We start from the raw sequence: 6,022 nt of genomic DNA, 5'->3' as shown, positions 1-6,022 counted from the left end.
ACTGCTGAGCATTGACTTTTGTAACTCTGTACTCATGAATATTTGTTCAGAAGCAGAAGAGACAAACACTTTTATATGCATATAAGAAAGGATCCTCCTGGAAGCTAGATCCACTTTTAAGGCTCTATCAGGAATGATAATTGTTTATAAATGTTATGATTCCCACAAATGTACTCTAAATCTATTTTTAAACACCCTTAAAGGGAGGTAAAATCATAAAACTCATATTAAAATCACATATTACATTGTGTCACAGTTATAAAAAATTTTGTGTATTTGTTACTGTACTACTACTTCTCTCTGTTCTCTTTCATGAAAGAGTCCAGGAAGATAAAAAAGAATTCAGGAAATTTATAAAATAAACAGGCTTGAAGGGTGAAGAGGACTGAAGGTTACAGTAGATCTGAAAAGTCTTAAAATCTACACCAAGTTGTCATTAAGTCTAATTTCTGAATCAGGACAAGAGAAATTGGATCTCCATTCAGTGTTGTCTTTTTTCTCTTCTTTCCTGATTGTATCCTGAAAAGTCATAAAAATATCAGACATATAAAATAACTCTTTAATATATCTATACTTATTGAAAAATTAATTTTTCATTATAAAATTATTTTAAAGGCATAAAAATGCTAAAATTAAGATATTTTAAAAGCATAATTTTACTGTAAATTTAACCTTTGACAGAAGTTTCCTGAATTTAGCAATGCCATCCCATAGATTTTTCAGAGGAAAACAGTGCTATAATATCTGAATAAAATAGACATGCAGAATAATAAGGAATTTCTTCACACTATAAGGACTTACAACTGCATCAAATCCATGACATCTACAGAGCTGCATATACTTGGGATCCTAGAAAACCCCAGAGAACATGAGCAGAGCAAATTTTCCCCTTCTGGTCTGACTAGTCTGTGTAGAAAGAGCTCCATCCCCTTCCTAACCAAGCATGACTATACCAAACTGGGTGTCCAATTGTACTTTAACAAGAAAAAACTTGCTGTTGTGAATGTATGTTATCCTGCAGGATTCCCCCAGGAGCCAAACTCATTTCTCACAGCTGACTGGCTCCCAGGCACAGCTGATGGATCTGCTCATCACCTGCACCCTGCACCGTACCAAAGACTTCAATAGGCTGCCTCTCCTGGTACTTTTACACATTTTTCTGTTTGAATCATTGTTTGAATGTAAGTTGAGATAAGCTGGAGTGTAACATGGAACTAAATGCTGTTGTGGCTATACATAACAAGAGAGTCTTATTCACCACTCTTTTTCCATAAGATGCATTTTCAGATTATTTTCCCTTTTTTTAGAGAAGGAGCGAAGAAAGAAAGAACAGGTAAACTCTGCAATTGGTCTAATAATTTGTTGGTTCATGTCCATGATCATGACAGAAACATTGGGGGTGGGCTTTGGGAAGGGAGGAGGGAGGCAAAAAAGTCGTGAAACAGAGGCTAAAATATTTAGAGGCCTGGAGATGTCTTCTCTACCTATATTAGCCATCAGTTCAGTGCTGTTGGACCAGATCTGGAGTGGGAAAGAGTTGGTGCTGAGGCTGTAATATCCATGCCATGTGTGTGTTTTGGGGGTTCACTTGGATGACCTCTCTTCTGGTGCTGTGGGCTGAATGCCCAGTACCACCAGGCTGCTCAGGGTGCCACCCTTGCAAGGCTCCTTCTGAGTCTGGTGCTCCCCAAAGAAACCCAGAGTTGAGTTCACACAAAACAGTGAGGATTGCTTGAAAAGTGCACTCCTGTGTGAAACCAAACCAGCAATGTCAATGTAGCCACTGCTGGGGGACAAAAATGCATCTGGTCACAGTCCTAGGGACATGTTTGTTCAGGGCATCTCTGCAGTAGTTTCATTTGAGGGAAATGCTAGAGCTGAGAAGATAAACATACCTTCATGAAACCTTTATTAGTCTCATTTTTTTCATTGAACTAATGCATGATTGGGGAGTAAAGGAGCTTAGTGGGTTCATGGAAATTTATTTTAGAGAGACTGGCTATGACTTTGGCTCTATTACAAGGTTCTGACTCCTGTGTTAATTGGAAATGATTCCAGTAAATGTAATAGCAACAAGCAGCAAAATGCTTTCCATGCTTATCCGTGACCAAAGGTAAATTACAAGTTGTCAGATACATAATTCCTGCTATTTTTCATAAGGTACAATTACAGACCTTTAACTTTCCAAACCCATGGAGCTCTCAAGCACTGAGCCTCACCTGCATAGCACACTTAAGCCTATCCCTCCTACTTTGTCTCTTCCACCATCCTATTGCACAGATTCTTGTGTGCATATACTGAATGAACATGCAGCAAATGAGACAAAGGCAGAGAGAGATGTGATTAAATCTGAGGAAGAGCAAAGCAAACAAAACAGAGGAAAATATAGATATCTTTCTTAGGACTACAGTATTGTTCTTTAGGTTTTTTTGTCCTGAAAATTATCAGCAAGTATTTATTTTCTACCCCCTGTGCATTTAAGGAAGTGCAAAATAATAAAATTACTAATTTCAAGAACACTTATAAAACCTTGGATTCTCACTTATTTTTTAGCAGACATATGAAAACCTATAAATTTTGTTCATTTGCTCTGTAAATTTGAATGTGAATTTTCCCCTCTTTGCTGCAAACTTGAACAATTCATGAATGCATCTATCTGGGCTTTACTCTGACACATTTTAGCAAATGGAATGGAACTAATGCTTTCCTTTATTTTATACATCCAATTATTGTTGATAACAGTTCATCCAGGTGCCACTTTTGTGAACAATTGATTTTTCTTTCTTTCATTTCTCAGCTACCTGTGTTCAAAATAATCATGGATCATCAACCTGCATGGTTTTATCTTGTGAATTCAGCAGAGGACTTCAGTTTTCAAATAACAAGCTTATATTTTCTTATCTCTGAGATGAGGATACACATCTTGAGCAGCTTTGGATTTTACGTCCAAATGAAAAGAAAACAATACAAAACCAAAATGAGAAGGTGTAGCTACATTCCTGAGAAGAAAAGAAACAAGAAAGCTGTAAGTCAGCCTGGCACCCCTATTTAAGTGTTTTGCCTTAATAACTCAAATGTAATAGCTCTAAAAGAGCAGCCTCTTAACTATTCTTCAAAGTAGGGCTCTTCATCACTTGAGCTACTTTATGAGTTCTTGAAAGACACACTGCAGGCAAGGAAAGATTGGGAAGTCTATAATTTTACATCAATCAATGCCACTGATAAATTACTAGTCACAAGAAAGGACGTGACAAAACACAATAGGACAAGTTATTAATGGAGAATCCCCAGTGCTCCAGATACAGCTATATTACATGAAGAGAGGAAGAAAAAAATCGTTAAGCAATAAAGCTTATTAAACAGCTAAGATTGAGGGGAACATAAAACATGCAGGGCTGGTACAGGCTGTGAAAGAGAACAGCTGAGCTATTACAGGGTAATGACAGCACTGCTGAGCAGCAGAACAGCAGAGCAGGCTGCCCCAGAAAGCACAGATCCAGTTATGACCTCTTTGGAATACCTAGCTGTGAGAGAGGCAGGAGGTATGTTAGGTGCTGGAACCAGTTTGTCTCTTTAAGGAAAGGAACTCCAGACATTTTAATTTGCCCCTTCCTTAAGTTGCAAGAAGTCTACTTTGAAAAATATACTTTGTACATGAAAACACCTGGTGGAAAGACAAAGAAGTGTGTAGTGGTCACAGACCATGAGCAGCAGGGCTGGAACATGGGGATCCCAAGTCACAGTTTCATGCCCAAGCTGAATATGCTCAAGTACATGATGTTGCAGTAAGTTGATCAGAACAGCATCCTGTGGTCTCCCAAGTCTTTTGCCCTATACCTATTTGCACAACCTCAGAAGTCACAGAAAAATTCCTTTCCAACATCCCAAACACAAAACCAAAGGCTGTGACAGAAATACTGTACAGGCAGAAGATATTTTGTCCATGCTTCCTGTTCATGTTCCTGCATGCAGTAAAGACCAATCTCTTGACTTTTTGTTATACTTTTTTTTGGTCTTACATCACTTGACTCTGTTCCATCACAGCTGTTTCAGACCAAAGTATTGCCAGGGATCTTAAGAGGACAGACACACATAATTCTGCAGAGAGATGACACCAAGATTCTCACATTCCAGCTGTACCATTGGGGCTTGCTTTCTCACACCCTGGACTTCAGAATTTCAGTCATATCAAGGAAGGTACTTATGAAAACCTTTCACAAGTTTTCCATGCTATTTCTGTGCTGAGGGAAAGAAATAATGCATACCACATTGAATTCCACAGAAAACAGGTAAAAGCTGCGAATGAACAAAATGCTCTCTATTTTGAAGTGATTTCTGCTATATACTGCAGTGAAAATTGCTTAGGATTTATCAGTCTGAGATTCAGTGTAACAGTATCAAATCACAAGATGGGCATAATGGACCTGATCAGGCTGTGACTGAAGCCAATTGCAAAACACAGCTCAACAAAAATATGTCCAAAGTGAGGCCAGCAATTCTGGACCTGTAATTACTTTTGATCTTAGATTCCAGTAACCATTTTCTTTTCACTCCTTGAATAGGCACAGGAAGCTGACTTCCTTTCTATAGACAATCAGCTTCTGATGGACTCAAGTGGGTTGGGGACTCTTTGTAGAGCCAATGCTGGAATGGTATTTGCTGTGCAAGTAGGAAATTTAATCTCATTTGATTACTTGGCTGGCATTCCAGTATTGTACAGATAAAATATATAGGATAAGTAAGACTAGAACTTAAATAGAAGCCCAGCCCTAAACCTACTGTTATTAGGACCCCAGTGTATTTCATGTGGTACAGAACGGACTTTCCCTTCTTTATCTGTTTAGGTTCTGTACAAACAAAATTTTCCAGTTTTTCTCTAAAATATTACTTACTCAGGTATTCTTGTTCTTCCTTCCCTTTATGTCCTTTTCAAGGTGGTGGTTTTCTATGATTTTCTAAGCTTAGCTGGGACTAAACACTTTCTTTTTCTTCTGAAAGAAGGCTGAAGCTACAGCAGGTCTGAGTAAATGGTCACTGTTGTGTTGCATTGTGGTGTTGTGTTCACACAGATGCAATCCAAATGTAGGATCTGGCTGGCAGCCTTTTATAAATAACCCTCAGCCTCCCTGTAAAATAGATGATGGGAAAAGAAATACTCACATTCTAACCATGAGATTTGATTGTGCATGACTTGTCCATTAATTTATTCCATACTCCATTATCCTGGCTATAGATGCTTGTATCCTCACACAAATCCATGCCTGGTGACCCTGATCCCATACTGGGATTAGTCCAAAACTCTGTTATGCTTTAAATTGGTGTCTTGGGGAATAGAGGTGGGACTGCTGGAGAAGGAGCAGTTGGGAGAGCATGTTGTGAAGCCAAACTAAGCCACTCTTTTCCAATGCTGTCTTAACCTTGGCAAAGTAAAGGAAACTGGTCTGTGCTTGGACCATTTGCTGGAAATTTTGATCTATACTTGAACTTAGACTGTCTCTCGCATGGATATGCCAGATGATGCCAATTAGACTCACTGCTTTTCACAAGAAATTAATGTAAATCTCAATAAAACTCCAAGGTTTTAACATTATTTTGATAGAGTCTTAGGAGAAAGAGTTTTCTCCAAATTCATCTGGAGTGAAATAGGAGTCAGTAAATTTATATTTATTTATATTGGGAATAGTAACCACTTATGCCTGAAGAGGGACTAGAAGACTGTCAGCATGTACTTCAGGTCCTTGGCTCTTGCTTGGTTCTTTAGCAAATTCTCCCAGTGCATAAATATGAGCAAAGGCCATGTTCTGAGAGCAAACTATGGAAAGACAATTTTTTTCTTCTGATTTCAGGACGTTCTGCCTTTTATCACATCTTACTGACCTGAAATGGGTCAGAGGAGACCACATATGGTTTGGAAACAGAGTTTGAGCAGATTTACCACTGCTTCAGCTGAGATAGTGAACAGCCAAAGTGAGCTTACTGCAGTCCTGTGTAAAGTCAAAGAATAGAGTAGAGTAGAGTAGAG

Source organism: Pseudopodoces humilis, chromosome 6, assembly GCF_049639895.1.
Source record: "Pseudopodoces humilis isolate 2021_Gansu_Grassland_sample_001 chromosome 6, ASM4963989v1, whole genome shotgun sequence".
NCBI lineage: Eukaryota > Metazoa > Chordata > Aves > Passeriformes > Paridae > Pseudopodoces > Pseudopodoces humilis.
The sequence above is the reverse complement of the archived record's forward strand: the minus strand, read 5'-3'. Positions refer to the sequence as shown.